Below are 20,513 nucleotides of genomic sequence, written 5' to 3' on the forward strand. Positions count from 1 at the left end.
CCTTCAGTGAAATTTTTAGTTTTTTTCAACTCCAGAATTTCTGTTTGATTCTTTTCATAGTTTCTTTTGGTTGGTATTCTCATTTTGTTCATGCATTGCTTTCCTGGTTTCAATTATTTGTTTATCTGTAGTCTCTTTAAGTTTGTTAAATATTCTTATGACAGTTACTATTAAATTATTTGTTAGGTAGCTCATAGATCTGTATTTTTTTAGGTTTGGTTTCCATAATTTTATATTTTTCCCTTGATTGGGCCATATTTTACTATTTCTTTATATGCCTTTTAATCTTTTTCTGGGATATGGGCATTTGAAGAAGACAACCTCCTCTGTAGTCTTTGCATACTTGTTTTATGAAGGGAAAAACCTTTGCCAGTCAGCCTTGCTAAAGGTTTTAGGACCTCTCAAATATTTTCTGATCTCTTGTTCCCCTTGGAATCTGTCTGTGGAACTGCAGCTCTTACATGCAGTGGTGCTTGCCTATTTTTAGTGGCTTCCAAATTCTGCCACTATTCCCTAAGTGCTCCAAAACAGGCAAGATAAAAGCCATTCCATCAGGCAGGCTCCCAACAAGCTAGAATGTTGGATGCACTCTTGTTTCCATCCAATGGGAGAGCCCAAGTATGGTATGTTTCCTCTGGTTGCATGCATTATACTGTGTAGGTGGACAGACACAAATGAGTATTTAAAACTCCAAGAATTTTCAAACCTGTTTTGCTGGAATTCCTTCTTGATTTTACGTATACCTAAGTGCTATAGCTTGTCAACCACTCTCTAGGGTTCTGGTCTTATATACTGTTACCTCAATGTCTTTGTGGAGGAAGGAAGGTCTGTAGCATTCTATTCTGCCATCTTTCTGACATCTCTCTTCTGTCAACATCTTTTGATTTCCTAGACTGCAGCCATAATTTCTTCTATTGCATATTTTCTTTCTTGGCTTATTTTCTAGTGTTGAAGTAACCCTGAATTTACTTTTGTGGAATGGATATAGGGTGGAGTGTGGAGTATATGTGTGGAAGAGTGATGAGATTGACTATTCAGCTATAGATTTTCAAATAATATTCAGATTTAATTTCTCTCCTTACTGCTACCTGCCTTTTTGTATGCCCAGGCATCCTGGGCATTCTTTAGCTTTCTAGAGGTTAGAAAGTCAAATTTTTTGAAAGCTCTCCAACAGTAACTGCTTTTTCATTCACTCTTCACCTTCCAAAATGTTAATAAAATTATGTGCAATGATGTTCACATCTTGTTCATTTTTTTTGGTGAATTTTCTTATATATTTTGTTGTATTAATCTTATTTTAATGGGGTCTTGGGAAGGAGATACCATTGAGTGCTACTCACTCAATCTACCAACTTGAACTAGTTCTCATTTTTTCTTTGTGGACTTTTTATATGAATTGTTCAGTTCATCAAATATTTATTAAGCAAGGTTAGCTTGCTTCATGCTTGGTAATATGAGATCAAAGATATTTTCAAATATGAGAATATGAGTTCAAAGATTATGTTAGAAAACATGAGTTCAAAGTTATCTGAGCACTTTGTATTCTAGTCCAAAAAAAAAAAAGCATGAACAGGTACTTGCCATTCAATATAGTACTAATATTAACTATAATTTTGAGTACTTCCTATGTGTTAAGCATTGAAAGGTACATTATGTTAAGCCTCAGAATGATGATAGCTAGCCACATACTTTTTAGAATACATACAGGAAGACCTATGAATATTTTGTAATCAGTTTCAAGAGTTTCATTGAACTCATGAAGCTAATCTATGGACCTGCATAGATCCCAGATTAAATGTCCTTAACATAAATATTTTCCATTCGTGTGTTTACTAGAAAATTCTTATTGAGTACCTAAAACAAGCCAGGCATTATTCCAATATGGGGGAGATATAGCAGTCAATGAAACAGACAAACATATCTGCTTTGTTGAAGTTTATAATCTAGAGTATATAGTATGGTATATCAGAGGATGATGGGTGCTATGGAGGAAAATAAATAAGGAAAAGAGTTTGGTGCATGATCGGGGGAGTCAGTTTTAAATAAATAGCCAGAGAAGACAAGACTGAGAAAATGACATGAGCAAAGGCTTGAATGAGACAGGGAGCCAGCCTCCTGGCAACTGGTGCAGAGCATAGCAGGGGATGGAGCAGCAATGACATAACCCTGAGAAAAGAGAATGCCTGGCATGTTTGAGAATCAGCAAGGAGACCAGTGCGACTGGTGTGGAGTAAGAGCATGAGATACTGAGGTATGTGATGTTAGAAACTTAGAATAGACACATGGATCTATTCAGTAGAGATTTGCACTTCAGCATTAGTGAGACGGGAAGGATTTAGGTAGATGGGATAGAGTACTGACATTATCTAACTCTTTGGGGAAGTAAAGTTTAAAGAGATGCATGCCTGAAAAGCATTAGCTTGGCAAAGGAGAGAGTAAAAGCTTCCCAGGTAGATGGAAGACCATATATGAAAACACTGAATTTTTCCCTGTAAGGGAATGATCATTACTGGTGATTTCTCTCCACTTCCATTCAGTGGGGTCAGCTATGAGATAAGACATGAAAGACTTGCAGTGTTTTTTTTTTTTCCTGTTGATCATGGGGGTTAGCAATCTAGCATTAATTTCCTAATGACAGTATTAAGACAAACTCTTAATTAAATGACAGATGCTTTTAAAAAGAGAACCAGACAAAAGTTCTAAAATCCTAGGCATTATTACTTGGATCAACATAAAACAGATTATTTTTTTCAGTGAAATTACTTCAAGCACAAAAATATGACTAATTCCAAACTTCTAACAGCCAAAGCAACATGAGGATTTCTAATGACCAAGCTGTAAACAGCTTATAGAACATCCACATATAGGTCAATGCCCAGAGATGATTTTTCATTTTGTTTTGTTTTTAATTTTCAGAAGCTTTAGTTTGACATCTTAGGCTTCAAACTGGAAAAAAAAAAAAAAGGAACATTTTTTTCCTTTTCAAATAAACGACCTAAAGTCTCAAAAATTATTGTTGCATGGATGAAAAAATAGTAACCTATTAAAAAAAATAAAGCTCTAGAGGAACTTTTAGTATAATCACATGCTAATAGTCCAATACCAATAAAAAACATTTTTGGTTTCTCGGGTATTAATACTCTATACCTTAGAAAGGTCTTTTTTATATACTCTATGGCACAACATCACCAGTATTTCATGGAAGCTCTCTTAAAGTCAGTACAAGATCACACAGAGATGAAAAAAATCCAAAATGAGTGTGCCAAGCAGATTAAATTCCATTAAGGATAGAAAATACTACACGATCATACTGAATACTGACTACTTCACTTTTATTTTTATTGAAAACTCTGTGGCACAGATGTACATAAATATTTTCTTTTCTACTTATAAGATAGCAAGGATATTGCAGAAAATTCCCAATTACGGTGTTGGTGCTGAGGCAGGAAGTTTTAATTTTCTTTTTTTAATCAAAAAAGTTTGCTATGCTTCTTGTAGATATATTTTTAATCTTATGTTTTGTTTAGATATATTTGAAATCACAATGAAGAGTATTTGACACATTGCTCATTTGTGAAATAATAATAAGCTTAAACTTAGGCAAAATTGTGTTACTTGGTAATTATTTTAGTCGTCACTAAATTTATATTTTCATGTGTGTATGTACATATGTACAAATGAAGTATCTATATCTATATTTATATAGAGAGGGTTATATATGTATATCTGCATATGCACACCTACTTTTTATATATATATGTATGTATATATATATATATATATATATTTTTTTTTTTTCCTAGAAGCTCATATAAGCAACTATTAAGCATAGTTACCTCTGGGAGAAGGTCAGATTCCAAAGCTAAGAGTACAGAATTTTCACTGTATGCATTTCTTAGTAGTTGAAATTTTTTAATCTTTTATATAATGTGATACATATTTTATATATTACTTTGAAATAAAATAATGTAACAATTTTAAAGGACTTACCATTAATTGATATATATATATATTTAAAAAGCCAAAGGCTGCTATGTATTATGGGAGCTGGAGGGACTTTATCTAAATTCCTGGATGATCCTTTATAACAACCTCATATTTATCTTCACAACAAGACAGACAAGAAGACTGGCAGAGTCAATAACAGAGTAGAAATTAATGTTTGCCTCTCCTTTCCACCATACTTTTCGGAGACCATGAAACTTGGCTAGGGAAGTGTTTTCCTTTCCTGTCTTCAGTGGCATGGTGTTGTATTGAAGGAGCTAGATATAACTACATTTCTTTCTGAAATCTTCGTTACCAGCTGTGTATTCTTTGGTACATTAAGTACTCTCTTTCAAGAGCAATTTCTTTACACAAAAAGTATGAATAATAACACTGTATTGGTTGCTGCTATGATTAAACAAAGTAATGTAGGTAAAACACCTGGAAAATCATAGTATTTAAAAAATGTATTTTATCCTGAATTAAATATAATAAATATATTATATTGCTTATGTCACTGGAATGTCCTTAAAATAAATGTACTATGTCTTACAAAGCCACAGCCAACATCGTCCTCAATGGTGAAAAGCTGAAACCATTTCCACTAAGATCAGGAACAAGACAAGGTTGCCCACTCTCACCACTATTATTCAACATAGTTTTGGAAGTTTTAGCCACAGCAATCAGAGAAGAAAAAGAAATAAAAGGAATCCAAATCGGAAAAGAAGAAGTAAAGCTATCACTGTTTGGAGATGACATGATACTATACACAGAGAATCCTAAAGATGCTGCCAGAAAATTACTAGAGATAATCAATGAATTTGGTAAAATAGCAGGATACAAAATTAATGCACAGAAATCTCTTGCATTCCTATACGGTAATGATGAAAACTCTGAAAGTGAAATTAAGAAAACACTCCCATTTACAATTGCAACAAAAAGAATAAAATATCTAGGAATAAACCTACCTAAGGAGACAAAAGATCTGTATGCAGAAAATTATAAGACACTAATGAAAGAAATTAAAGATGATACAAACAAATGGAGAGATATACCATGTTCTTGGATTGGAAGAATCAACATTGTGAAAATGACTCTATTACCCAAAACAGTCTACAGATTCAATGCAATCCCTATCAAACTACCACTGGCATTTTTCACAGAACTAGAACAAAAAATTTCACAATTTGTATAGAAACACAAGAGACCCCGAATAGCCAAAGTAATCTTGAGAAAGAAAAACGGAGCTGGAGGAATCAGGCTCCTGGACTTAAGACTATACTGCAAAGCTACAGTAATCAAGACAGTATGGTACTGGCACAAAAACAGAAATATAGATCAATGGAACAGGATAGAAAGCCCAGAGACAAACCCACACACATATGGTCACCTTATCTTTGATAAAGGGGGTAAGAATATACAGCGGAGAAAAGACAGCCTCTTCAATAAGTGGTGCTGGGAAAACTAGACAGCGACATGTAAAAGAATGAAATTAGAACACTCCCTAACACCATACACAAAAATAAACTCAAAATGGATTAAAGACCTAAATGTAAGACCAGACACTATCAAACTCTTAGAGGAAAGCACAGGCAGAACACTCTATGACCTAAATCACAGCAAGATCCTTTTTGACCCACCTCCTAGAGAAATGGTGGAAATAAAAATAAACAAATGGGACCTAATGAAACTTAAAAGCTTTTTCACAGCAAAGGAAACCATAAACAAGACCAAAAGACAACCCTCAGAATGGAAGAAAATATTTGCAAATGAAGCAACTGACAAAGGATTAATCTCCAAAATTTACAAGCAGCTCATGCAGCTCAATATCAAAAAAACAAAAAACCCAATCCAAAAATGGGCAGAAGACCCAAATAGACTTTTCTCCAAAGAAGATATATAGATTGCTAAAAAACACATGAAAGTATGCTCAACATCATTAATCATTAGAGAAATGCAAATCAAAACTACAATGAGATATCATCTCACACCAGTCAGAATGGCCATCATCAAAAAATCTACAAACAATAAATCCTGGAGAGGATGTGGAGAAAAGGGAACCCTCTTGCACCGTTGGTGGGAATGTAAATTGATACAGCCACTATGGAGAACAGTATGGAGGTTCCTTAAAAAACTAAAAATAGAACTACTATGTGACCCAGCAATCCCACTACTGGGCATATACCCTGAGAAAACCATAATTCAAAAAGAGTCATGTACCACAATGTTCATTGCAGCTCTATTTACAATAGCCAGGACATGGAAGCAACCTAAGTGTCCATCAACAGATGAATGGATAAAGAAGATGTGGTACATATATATAATGGAATATTACTCAGCCATAAAAAGAAAGGAAATTGAGTTATTTGTAGTGAGGTGGATGGACCTAGAATCTGTCATACAGAGTGAAGTAAGTCAGAAAGAGAAAAACAAATATCGTGTGCTAACACATATATATGGAATCTAAAAAACAAACAAACAAAAATGGTCACGAAGAACCTAAGGGCAAGACGGGAATAAAGATGCAGACCTATTAGAAAATGGACTTGAGGATATGAGGAGGGGGAATGGTAAGCTGGGACAAAGTGAGAGAGTGGCATGGACATACATACACTACCAAATGTAAAACAGATAGCTAGTGGGAAGCAGCCGCATAGCACAGGGAGATCAGCTTGGTGCCTTGTGACCACCTAGAGGGGTGGGATAGAGAGGGTGGGAGGGAGGGAAATGTAAGAGGGAAGAGATATGGGGATATATGTATATGTATAACTGATTCACTTTGTTATAAAGCAGAAACTAACACACCATTGTAAAGCAATTACACTCCAATAAAGATGTTAAAAAAAAGAAAAGAAAAGAAAGAAAAATAAAGAAAAAAATAAATGTACTATGTCTTTTATGTCATTCGGACACCCTTGCCTCTGGGTCTTCTATCTCTACATTTCTCTTTCTGATTTTTCTCCAGTGAAAGAATACAGTGAGATTGTTATTTTTTGAGCCTTGCTTCAGGCACATGCACACAACAGAGTTGTGTGAAATTTATTCCCAGAGATCTAAGGGAAAGATACACTAGAAAGCAGGCTATTGTCACAGGATGTTGTGAAACCAGCTTGTTCTCTTTCTCTTCTGACCCAAGAATGTGTGTAATCACAGCAATGTCTGTAGTTTGAGTCATAAGATGAGACATCAAGATGACTCACATATTTACTTTGGCACCTTTTCTGGAAGCTCTTCTTGTTCTTTATTCTATTGACGTATTTACTGCTTGCTGTATATCACTGTATATTTTAATGTTTATTCTGTGCCCTAGAGATTTTAGGAGTCACATCCCAAGTTCTATCACTTTGTTATTGTAGTAAAAATGCTTATATTTTTACTTATATCTTTGTAGGTAAAACTGAGATTATGACAAATAATTCTCATACCAAATGTTGTGCACTCAGCCTTCACACTGTTTTAATGAAACTGAACAATTTCTAATAATTAAAAACAGGGAGATTTCATATGAAAAATGAAGGAGCCGCAAGCACCCAAAGCAACAATGACCCAAAGCTCAGTGGCAGCTGCCCTTCTTGAGAAAGCATATGCTGTCCTGTTCACTGTTACTCCTGCCCTTTCACTCCTTTATGCTACTTCCTGGTGGGGCCAGGCATTTGAGTTTATGACCATTAATGTGATGCATTTAGTCATTTCAGTACAGAGAACATTTTGCTTAATTAGGTTTGTTAAATTGCTTAATGGTCTTTGAGAACTACATAAAGATACTCAGTACCCACAGGGCACTGAGTATTTATGTAAAAGGAAATGGATAATGCAAAGAACCAGCTTTCTCCTTTTGCATTTCGTTTTTACTTCCCAAACAGAAACCTAGAAGTCAAGTACATCCTTGACACTCGCCTCTCCTCTTTGATGCTTCATATGTAACCCATCACAATATGCTGTTGATCTTTATGTTCTAAATATTTAATAAAAATTTCTCCAGTTCTCTTCATGTCCTTAAACCTAATGCAAATCATTTCTATCCCTTTGATATTTCAATACTTCCCTAGCTGCTTTACTTGAACTTGAACACTATGTTTAGTCTCCCTCCATTTGTATGTGCTCCCCTTCAGTTTATTCTCAACACTTCAGCTGCAATGATCCTAGTATTATAAATGGAAGCCAGTTCATGTCAGTTCTCTGCTTAAAATTCTCCAATGCTCCGTAAATCATTCTGAGTAAAACAGATATAACATCAGCAACGAGGGGGATGTACATGGTTGGCCCCTAATTATTTCTCTGAACATGTCTCCTATTGCTCCTCTCTTGTCTCCTGTGCTCCAACCGCACCATCCTCTTTCTGTTCCTTGAACACACTAGCCATGCTCAAAGCTTTAACGCACTCTTCCCGCCTGCCTGGAATACTCTCCCTGGAATACTCACAGGACCTCTTCCCCAGCCATCTCCAGGCTTTATGCATCCATTTCTTTTCAGTTAGGACTTTACTAGCCACCCTCTAAAACTACAAATCCCCCAACCCCATAATTCCTTTCCTTCTTCCCCATTTTAGTTTTCTCTTTAGCTTTTTCTGACATGTTTTACTGAGAAGGCCAAGTGTTTTTCTGCTTTGTTCACTGTTATATCACCCAGAACTGTTCCTGGAACATAGACATGGCTCAAGGAATATTTCTTTGAGTTCACTTTAATAGAATGAAAGAATAATAGAGTGTAAATAAGCAAATGGTAAAATATAAATTCTTAACGTGGACCTAAATAGATGTGGTTTTAAATTCCAGGCCCATCACTTTGAGACTGTAGGTAAGTGATGACCTAAACTTCAGTTTCCTTAGGAAAACAATTATAATATCTTTTAATAGGATCATTGTGATGACTAAGTGATGCTATCCTATAATAACCTTACCATAGCTCCTAGGATTTAGCAAGTGCTCAAAACTGTTGGCAATTTTAATTTACCTGTGGACTTAATGTGAATATGGTTAGACTGATTTTGGGGTCTATTACCATGTGTTTTGTTAAGGTTACTAAACTGAGAAATGTAATCAGTTTCTAAAATACATTGGCTTTTGAAAATTGTACAATACCAAACAATTTTTCTCAATTTCTGAAATATATGATTTTTTCTATGAATATATTTTTAAATAACATCTCTTGTTTTATTGAAGCTTTTATCCTATAAAATATCAGAATGATATGTGTTCCTCCATATAATCCTGTCAAGTTTTCTTGAGGTCAACCTTTATCTTTCTTTGAGTTTATTTTAATAGAATCTCATCATATAAACTTCAAGTCCTCTTGCACAGAATATTATGTTTCTTTAGTTTACCAAAAATAAAAGTTTTAGAATTTTTTTAAATTGTTCTCTTCACTACAGTCTAATGTAAGATTAAAACACATTTTTTAAAAAAGTTACAATTTCTTCATACATACTTAATTTATAAACTTAAAAATTATATGTATAGATAAAGATAAGGGTTAAGAAAGGAAAATTGAAAGAGCATTTGTTTCAATATAAGTAGTGATTATATAGTTTGTATTATTTAAATTCTAGAATGAGGCAAATATATCTTTTTCAACACCAGTAAAAAAGTCATTTGTGCAGATATATTCTCTTATCTGCATAAAGAACATTATAAAACAAATATATAATTTTCATTATGTGCAAAACTCTACTAGTCTACTTTTATTGTCATAACCACAACAAATGTGCAAAATTCATGAAATATATCACTCTTAACGAGCAGATATTCCTTAGCTAATTTTTTTCTATTCTCAATCTTTTTTTAAAAATAAATTTATTTATTTATTTATTTTTGGCTGCACTGGGGCTTGTTGCTCCATGTGGGCTCTCTCTAGTTGTGACAAGCAGGGGTTACTCTTCATTGCAGTGCGCAGGCTTCTCACTGCAGTGGCTTCTCTTGTTGTGGAGCATGGGCTCTAAGCACGTGGGCTTCAGTATTTGTGGCATGCAGGCCCAGTAGTTGTGGCTTGCGGGCTCTAGGGCACAGGCTCAGTAGTTGTGGCGCATGGGCTTAGTTGTTCCATGGCATGGGGGATCTTCCTGGACCAGGGCACGAACCCATGTCCCCTGCATTGGCAGGTGGATTCTTAACAACTGCACCACCAGGGAAGCCCCTCTATTCTCAATCTTAAACATGAATATTAAAACCAATTTGTTCTGAATAATGACCATTAATATAAAGAAAAATAAACAAATGTAAAATGACAGACATTAAAATAAAATTTTAGAATTTTCTAGAATATAATAGCTTGTATTTGATCTTTAAAATAACATCTCAACAATGGGTTATGGTTTTCTTTCTTGGCTTTGGGCTGCACACAGGAGTGACCTATTTTCTCTTGCACCATCAATGAAGTTTTGAGGATGTCTGCTTTGATATGTTTTTGTTTGTATCTTTTTTTTCATATAAACCAGAATTTTTAGTATCTTTTTATACTTTTGGCATCTTTCAAATAATCATCTTCCATTTTCTTTGATTTTTTCTTTACAAAAGGAAGCAAAAGAGGAAAATAGTTTCTGCTCCCTTTTTATATATACTATTTTCTGAGTTGGCATTTTCTTTTTCAGTTAGAACCTGTTACAACTAGTTCAATACAAGATCTTCAGCATCTTGGTTCTGGGGCAAGAATGAAGAATGGGGAATACAAAAACTAGAACATGAAATGATTCCCAGGTAGAAAAATAACATATAAATAAAGGCACAGCTGTCAGAAATTTTGGACACCTTAGGGTATTCTTCACTGACCTGCATTACGTGTACTGGAGAGAACAAAGATTAGCATGGAATTGTAGGTTAGAACCATACTGTGAAGAGCCCTGTATAGGTTAGAGTTTATAGCAAACAAAAAAGAAATGTTTTCCAGATGGAAGGGTAGGAAAAGGTATGCATAGGTTGGTAAATCTTTGAAAGGGGTCAACATGACACTGCAAACATAGATGTGTAAATTCTCGGTGTATGAAGGCAAAAACAGCAGAGGAATGCATAGACCATGACTCAGATTTTCCTTACAGAAAATGATATCAACACACTAGGTTTTCTAGCATATCTATATTCAAATATAGATAGAATAATATATTACTATGACTGGTTAATTGAGTTGTAGGAAAAATTGATTAGAATTCAATTAGTAACAACCCCAAAGTCTCACTGGCTGATGATGAAAAAAATGAATGTTTTCTCTCTTACCCGTGAATTGGTGAGCAGCAGGGGTGGTGATTAGGTTCAGGTGTCCTCCAAGTGTCTTTGTTCTCCTTAGACCAATGACTTCCCAGCACAAGCATTCTCAGAGCAGATGGCAGAACCACTACAGGGGCAAGTGGGAAAAGGTGATGCCTATTAAATGTTGATCTTGGTACTAGCACTTTGTCTCTTCTCCCCACATTCCATTGGCTAAAGCAAATCATGTGGATACACCCAACAGCAATGGGGTAGGATTATATTCTCAGTTAATGGAGGTAACTAATGATGGGGAAGAAAGGAATAACTGTAAGGAAATAACATAAACTTTCAGCCTGTTGGAGGGACAATTTGTGGTGAAACAATATTCTGTGTTATCAACTTTACAGGTTAATATTTCCATAAAAGCCAAAACCTAAGTACAGTTATTAAACCCCACCCAGAAAACATGTGCATCCTAATTTTCTATCCTTCTAGTTTCTTCCACAGAAAACTTCAAGTGTGATTTGACTAAGGTATGTTTCCTTTTAGTCTGGTATAAAAGCTTAGATTTAAGAAACAAACTTCTAGCTATTAAATTTCCAGAATTATTACTTTTTAAATCATGAGGACGTCTAAAATAGATTAGGTACGTGGTCATGTATTCCACTTGCTTGTATGTCAACCCTAATGGTGTCCCTTATATCAATAGTTTCCAAACAGTGGTGAGTAAACAAAAAGGAATTTCAAAATATCTTTATAAATATTTTAAGTGTTCATTATGGCCATGTTTAATATATGTATGCCTCATCACTTCGCTTTCAAGTGATTTATTAAAACTTCAAAAAAATTGGCATTCCAGAGAAATACATCCTCAAAAATAAAAGAACCATTGTTCTTGGTACATTTTTATACTTAAATATATGTTAGAACTATACTTAACAAGCAACTTATCAGGTATTGTGGTTTCTATCCAAATATATGTTGCTTTTTTCAGCACAGACATCTTACATTATGAATGCAATTTTTGTTCTCTTTTAGATAATTCTCCTCTAAAACCTTTAATAACATATTTATTTTTATTAATAATAATATAACCTTTAATAACGTATTTTCAAAGCTAAGCAAATTATAAATAAAAGAAGTCTACTTGAATTTCCCAAATGCAAATTATAATGTAATTGGATACATGGATCATCAGGCCATTCCATCACAAAAAATGTCCTGTGATATTAAACAATAGACTGAAAAATTTCTCAGAGTCAACTTAAAGTTAAATATTATATCTCTGTGGTCTTCTAATATCAAAACACAGTTGAAAAAAAGTAGAGTACATATCTACAACATAAATCAACGTGTTCATCTTCACAGTAATCTGTATAATCATTTTGAACACAGTATAAAAATATTAAAGAAAATTTTACAGTCCTCTGCTAATTTTTAAAAGGTAAGCGCTGTGTTTTATTATGGCTGAATACATAAAGAATTCTCTCTCTCAGCACATACACAATATTTAAAAGTTAAAAGTTACTATATAGAAGCATTTCACATATAGGTAAATAGTTATATAAATAAAACTACTAAACAAATAAATACTATTATACAAATTAAAATGCCCTCTAAATATTACTTTATACTATATATAATAAATATAATTTTATATAAAATATTTATTATATTATAACTATATATTATTTTATACATCATATATGATCATATATAGAATATAATTGATTATAAACATAATAAATAAATATATTTTATGTATTATATATATTATATTATATTATTATAATATATATTATAATATATATATAATATATATAAAATATATATTATGTATTATAAAATATAAATACATTTATTATAAAAGTACATTATAAATATTATTAAAGGGGCAGTATTATTTGAGAGTAGCATATCTAGAACATATCTAAATACAAATGAAAATAACAAATAGTCAGTATTAAGATAATGGATATCACAATTTTTTGTTGTAGATAAATTCTGCAATCTTGACATTCTAATGGTTACTCCTAAATCGGTGAAGACAAAATCAACTCTGAATATTTACAAGGTTTCACAATAATACATTAGCTCAATTAAGGAAAATGTGAATTTTCACATTGACACCAAAATTAGTGACTATAAGGAACTTATTGTCTACTGTTTCTCATCTGGGTTTCCCCGGAAATCACCCCAAAGCAAAAAAGTGAAAAAAATTGTGAAAATTGTGAAAAAAATCTTTATTTAAGACATTTTCCTCCCCCAAATTTGCATGATAAATTCTTTCTAAAAACGTTTACTCATTCTTCAATTATCACATAATGTGAGGAGTTCCACTGCAATGAGAATATAGATATTTTATCACATTTAATAAAGACAAAAGTAAAATAGATTGATATTAATCATCATTATGCATAAAATTACTTATTTTCATTTATACTTACAAAAAACTCATACACTAGTGGGAATATTTTCTATTAATTTACCTCAAAGTTAATTTGAAACCTCTGATTCTAGTAATTCACATTACCCATTTTATTTATTGGTGCTCTGACTTTCAATGGTTAGTTTGAGAAGGTAATTTTTTAAAATTCATTTTTAATGACATTTGTGTTGATGAACCTTTTTAGTGTTTTTGTTTCTACAAAGCAGCAAATTGTGAAAAAAAAAGTGAATTTTTTAGGAAATTTATACAGATTTGTTTAAAAAGTTAACAAACATGATGATAGTAACATTTAGTTTTTAATAAATTAAACCTACTGGTTTCAAGTTGACTGATTGTGGCTAACATTTTACTATTTAATAAAAGACAGTAGGAGTCCATTAAACAGTCCTATTAGGTATATCTATTTTTTATTACAGAGTATATATTTTACTACTATTATTTATTTATGTAACATGGTTTTGAAAGCTTGAAAACATTATTTTTTCTGCCAGATTTATTTATTTTTATCTGCTACTCAAGAAGGATTTATATATTTTTTTATTAGAGCTAAAAAACAAAGCTTGATAGTGCTGAAACTTGTCAAATTTAGCTTGTGTATTCTGAAATGATGTGATTAAAAACTTTTTAGAGGTTTAAATTAGAATATAGGAAAGCTAAATTGAAGTTTTCTGTTTCAAAAATCTGAGATGTTTCTGCATTAAAAAATCTAATTTGACAAATATTTACCATGCTCCTCCTAAATACCAGATTCTTGAGGAGTTCACAGTGAAGGGAAGGATATTTTGTACCTTACCGTATTTGCAACTGGTTCCTTAATGTTAGAAGTTTACCACCAATATACCCAGTGATTCACTGCTGCTTGTTGGTACCTGAAATTCCTACTAAGAAGTCCCTTATATGGGCTTATCCAATGTCCAAGTCAAGTGGGTGACCAGGGAAAGTTAATGATTTGCTGTTAATTAGAACTAAATTAGTTCAATGCATGCTAAGGAGAAAGGAGTCGAGGAGCTACTTGCAATCAATTTTGCTCTTATTCCTGAGGCTGAGGGGGGCAAATTCAAGGAAGAAAGAAGGCAGGTACGTGATCCTGGTCTAATCTCCTTATGAACATAGTAATAACTGACCTTTTGGCAAACAACTTAATGCAAAAGAGTCTTTCTGTAGCACAAAAGATATGCTATATAATATCTTTAAAAGATATGCTATATATATATATATATATATAAAAATATAGATTTATATTCTATAAATATACTGAATGTCAGATGTCCATGATCTAAGATTACTTAAGACAAACACACTTGGAATCTATGGGTGAATTAAGCATGGCTCTCTGGAAAATGTCACATAAGCTGTATAACTATCTGAATAGAAAATTGAGGTATTTTGTAACTGAATCTGGTCCTGACTGTGACGAGATGTACACTTTCCTAACTTGAGACCTCAACTTTTACTTGGGCAAGAGGGTGCATCTGTTGTAGGTAGGAAGGCACACTAAAAATCCCTATACCTCACCCTTGATCACTCATGACTCTTAAAAGCCTATTTACTCGAAATTATTAATAAAGGCTAAAACTGAATAAGATCTCTCATTTGTGTGAGTCTGATTTGATAACCTGATCCTTCATGTTAACTCATGCTTAGCAAGGGTTTTGTGGGATTGGCATGAAATTTATTTCCTAATGATGAAGTGTACACAGAAAGAGACTTGCTTCCTTGTCCATTTCTAGCTAAAGTGGAGAAGATACTGTTTTTAAGAAAATCCATAAAACTTTTTTGACAGTTTTTATAGTTTTATGCTCTCTTCAGATCTCTTTAGAAAGTTTCCAACTAAGATAACATTTTGGAAGCATAGAGATGTCTATGATTTAGGTAATAAAATCAATTGGCTTGTTTGTTTTCAGTTTAACTAAAATGTACCATGAGATATTTGGTTTAAAGATTCATTGTGAATTTATATGCTCATTGCAAAATTAATCAGACAGAGGTGAGTTTTCTCTAGGAAGCTTTGCTCTTGTTTGTTTTCTTGTGCTTATTTTATTTTACTTATTTTTGGCTGCGTTGGGTCTTAGCTGTGGCATGAGTGATCTTCGTTGAGGCATGCAAGGTCTTTAGTTGCGGTGCGCAGGCTTCTCTCTCATTGTGGTGTTCGGGTTTTTTTTCTCTCTCTAGTTGTGGCGCACAGGCTTCAGGGCACGTGGGCTCTATAGTTTGCAGCACGCGGGCTCTAGTTGAGGCTCCTGGGGCCAGTAGTTGTGGTGCACAAGCTTAGTTGCCCCGTGGCATGTGGGATCTTAGTTCCCCCACCAGGGATTGAATCCACGTCCCCTGCATTGGAAGATGGATTCTTTACCACTGGACCACCAGGGAAGTCCCTCTTGTGCTTATTTTAATTTCAGTGTAAATGCAGTGTCTCTGTTGTTGAAAATGTGCACTCTTAGCACACTCGGTACACGTATTCCCTGCATTCAAGTGCCCCTCAGGAATACTGGGCAGCTGCCTTTCCTTTATTGGTTCTGCAACTTCTCTGGGCTTTCCTCCCACCTGATGTACTTTCACTGCATATCTATTTATATAATTATTGCCATTTGAAAAAGGACAACTTCCATTTATTCTATTTGCTTGGATCTCATACCTACATTCCAAAATGAGAAATCTAAATGTCTAATATATTTGTAAATTGTTATCAATGATCTAAAAATATGCAGTGTGGTGTAGAAGGAAGATAACTGTTTATGAAAAATAAAATATGTGGTATAGAGTACAAGATATGACACTCACTTCAGAAATAATTGCAAGCTACAAATTTCAGGGAGATGTTTTCCTGGATAAATGAGAGGATAAAAATCATATTTTTAAATCAGTCATTGCTATTAAGCTACCTACTTCTGAAGAAGATGCAAATACATAACTAAATAAATGATACAAGTGACAGGAATTACAGGTACTGGTTTAAAACAGTGGGTCAGGTATTGTGACCAAGTGAGGCCATTTATTCAGTATACTCAGATGGTCTGTCAACTACCATGAAAATTTAACCAGATAGTTTTTCAAGCTCAAGTTTTCCAATGCCATTTTAAAATAATGAGTGACAATTTAAGGAAATGTTACTGGTAAAGTTTTTATTTCTCTCAGTTACTAAATGCATTTTGACTTTGTAATCAGTACTCTGAGAGATTGCTTTTCTCTTTTCTTTGAGATGAGCCAGATGGTGGCATTATTTTCATTCGAAATGTAGCTTTGAACTTTATTATCTAAATATTTTGGTTATTTCTGTCACAGTGGATTTTGAGTGGTGATTTCATGCTGATTTCCATTCCCACAAATTTGTCAAACGTCTATTCTAGTTTGGACATGTTGCTAAGGAATAGGGATAAAAAGATGAATGCTGCCTACCCTTGAAAAACATATTTTGCTCCAGGAGGCAAATCATGCAAACAAATAATTAAAATTATAATTTTTATATTCTTCTCTAGAAATACATAGAAACTACAAAACTGTTACAAATTACAGCAATTACCTCCATCTATTTCTGTCAGGGAAATAAGGTAAAGCATAAAGGGAAAGTGACTTGGGAAAGTGACCTGACTTGGATTCTAAGGAATAGGTGTTTACTGAGCAAAGGTAAAGGATATTTTGGACAGAAGAGAAAATTTGTGTAGCCTTGGAGGGAAGCTAGAATGCTGGGCTGTGAGTTTACCTGTAGAAAAGTATTTTGAAAAATGAGCAAAAACAACTGTGAATATAATATCAAGTGAACAAGGTCAAATAGATGTCAGAGAACAAACACACACATCAGAGTTGAGTTGATGGAACAATTTTGGGGGTAAACTATGAGTCTGGGTCAATGGTAGAAGTGTGGATCCCCTGTAACCACTTACTTTTTGGGTTAGAGCCTAGGAATAGCACAGGAACAGTTGCTAGACTCTGGCAGAAGGACCAAACCCTTAGACTGTGGGGTTATTTAGACCGCATGATTAAGAAATCATCATCCCTTCCCTGGCCTGATTAGAATTGGGATTGAACAGCACTCCAGTGGGCAGGCACTCGGCTCCAGTGCTGATCTCCCAGCTCAGCGTACATAGTCGGAGGAACTATGTATGCTCATAGTTACGTATGAGCTATGTATGTATGCGTGCTCAGTGTGGGCAACCATCATGGTGTAATCTGGAGGCTAGGTTCCCAGCCTTGTCTTGCCTCTGCGTAACATGTCAGGCCAGTTTCAAGATCCTCCATCTCAGCCTCATCCAGGCGTGGCTCCCTCAGAACAATGGTTGGCCTCCGTGGACATTTGTAGGAGACCAACCTGCAGAGAATCCACTTTGGAAAAGTTAACCCTTAGTTCCTACATATCCCAAGTGTGTAGAACACATCGTGGCATAAGAGAACCTCTGCATACTTTCGTTAGTATTTCCTAATTATACCCAGGTAGTTTGTGGCGTAGCTAGCATTTAAAATCAGGCCTGCTAGAACGCAGCGGCGAGGGTCCCGGCACCGTGTTGGGGCCGAGGGGATGGCGCAGAGGCGCTTGAAGTGGCGGGAGCGGGTCGGACCTGGGCTGGTAGGAGCCCCACCCCTCCCGCCTCAGCGGATCATGACCCGGGCTGCGGCTGCGGAGGTCGCGGTGGCGCGGACGCGGCGTGGCGGGGCCAGCGCTAGAGGTGATGCTGTTTCCGGTGACCACCCCGGGATAACAGACTCCGCCGCTGCCCAAGCACTATGGCATCCCCTCCCCCATCAGTTTAGCACCCCCCCAGGGAGACTGACTGCGTACTCACCCAGAAATTAATTGAAACCCTTTGGGGTTTTTGAGGAGGAAGAGTAACTGTAGCGTAGGATTTTAATTTGGGAGAAATTAAATAATCTGGTAAAGGAATGGATACGAGAAATCAGTGAAAGCAAGAGTTTTCCACAAGCTGTAATTGAAAATGTTGGAGGGAAAATCTTTACATTACGGTTCTTATAGATTAGGGGTGCATACGAAGGGTGCAGATATTGACACGTTGTGCGTGGCACCAAGACGTGTTGATCGAAGCGACTTTTTCACCTACTTCTATGATAAATTGAAACTACATGAAGAAGTAAAGGTTTTAAGGGCTGTTGAGGAGACATTTGTACCAGTTATCAAACTGTGTTTTAGTGGGATAGAGATTGATATTTTGTTTGCAAGATTAGCACTGCAGACTATTCTGGAAGATTTGGACCTAAGAGATGACAGTCTGCTTAAAAATTTAGATATTAGATGCATAATAAGTCTTAATGGTTGCTGGGTAACTGATGAGATTTTACATCTGGTACCAAACATTGACAACTTCAGATTAACTCTGAGAGCCATCAAGTCGTGGGCCAAATGCCACAATATCTATTACAATATATTAGGTTTCCTAGGAGGTGTTTCCTGGGCGATGCTAGGAGCAAGAACTTGCCAGCTTTACCCAAAGGCAATAGCGTCAACTCTTGTATGTAAATTTTTCTTGGTGTTTTCTGAATGGGAATGGCCAAATCCAGTGCTACTGAAAGAGTCTGAAAAACGAAATCTTAATTTGCCTATCTGGGACCCGAGAGTAAATCCCAGCGATAGGTACCATTTCATGCCTATAATTACACCAGCTTACCCACAGAAGAACTCCATTTACCACGTGTCTGTTTCAACAAGAATGGTCATGATCGAGGAGTGTAAGCAAGGGCTTGCTATCACACATGAGATTTTGCTGAGTAAGGCAGATCGGTCCAAACTTTTTGAAGCTCCCAGCTTCTTTCAAAAGTACAAGCATTATATTGCACTTCTAGCAAGTGCACCAACAGAAAAACAACATCTAAAATGGGCAGGCTTGGTGGAATCAAAAATCCGAATCCTGGTTGGAAGCTTGGAGAAGAATGAATTTATTACACTGGCACATGTGAATCCTCAGTTGTTTCCAGCACCCAAGGAAAATCCTGACAAGGAAGAATTTCATACAGTGTGGGTGATTGGTTAGTGTTAAAAAACCCAGAAAACTCTGAAGTTCTCAATATTGATCTCACTTATGATATCCAGTCTTTCACAGATACAGTTTATAGGCAAGCGATAAATAGCAAGATGTTTGAGATGGATTATGAAAATTGCTGCAATGCATTTGAGAAGAAAGGAACTTCATCAACTACTACCTAATCACGTGCTTCAGAAAAAGAAAACACACTCGACGGAAGGTGTCAGATTAACAGCTTTGGATGATGGCAGCCTCGACCTGTCTGTAGACAGTGAAGACAGCACATCTGTGTCTTCACTTCCTGGCTCTATGAAGACTGGCCCAGTGACTGGCAGTGCTCAGGGTAGAAGCAGTCCTGCCCCAGCTGTGACGGCAGCATCTGTGACCAGCGTACAGGTTCCCAAAGTTTTCTTGCAACAAGCAAATCCCAGTGACAGCCCAGGGGCGCGTCCAGCAAAAGCATCCCTCAGACTGCCCCACAACCAACTATTTCTCCACCACCGAAGCCCATGGTCGCCAGAGTTGTTTCCTCAACATGTGTGGTCAACCATCCACCCAGGGAGCACAGCAGCAAACATAGCTAATCCTATCACAGGAGTCTAGAGGACATTGTCACGTTACAAAGAAGAAAGGACCAAGGAAACCAGAGCAGAAGATGAACTTGTCTCATCAAGAGACAACTGTGACTCAGTTGGAAACTATTCAGACAGCAGCTTCTCTGTTGGCCTCATGGGGAACATCCAGTGCAGACCTTCTCAGTACCCCTGCTCTCCCCGCAAATCTTATTTCTATCATCAAGAATTCACTGAAACAGATTGAACTGAGAAAAACAACCTCAAGCATCCATAAACAGTATCTGCCAACTCAGACTGCTGTCTTCAAATGCTAAAGGAGGAGGACGAAGGGTACCAAACTAGATATGGTTCAAAATAG

General features: G+C 35.4%; 1 pseudogene; it reads left to right on the plus strand.

The window, feature by feature from the left end:
* The first annotated feature begins 18,275 nt into the window (after positions 1–18,275).
* LOC101317914 (poly(A) polymerase beta-like) lies at positions 18,276–20,183 on the plus strand (annotated as a pseudogene).
* Positions 20,184–20,513: the final 330 nt, after the last annotated feature.

Source organism: Tursiops truncatus, chromosome 12 (assembly GCF_011762595.2).
Source record: "Tursiops truncatus isolate mTurTru1 chromosome 12, mTurTru1.mat.Y, whole genome shotgun sequence".
Classification (NCBI taxonomy): Eukaryota; Metazoa; Chordata; class Mammalia; order Artiodactyla; family Delphinidae; genus Tursiops; species Tursiops truncatus.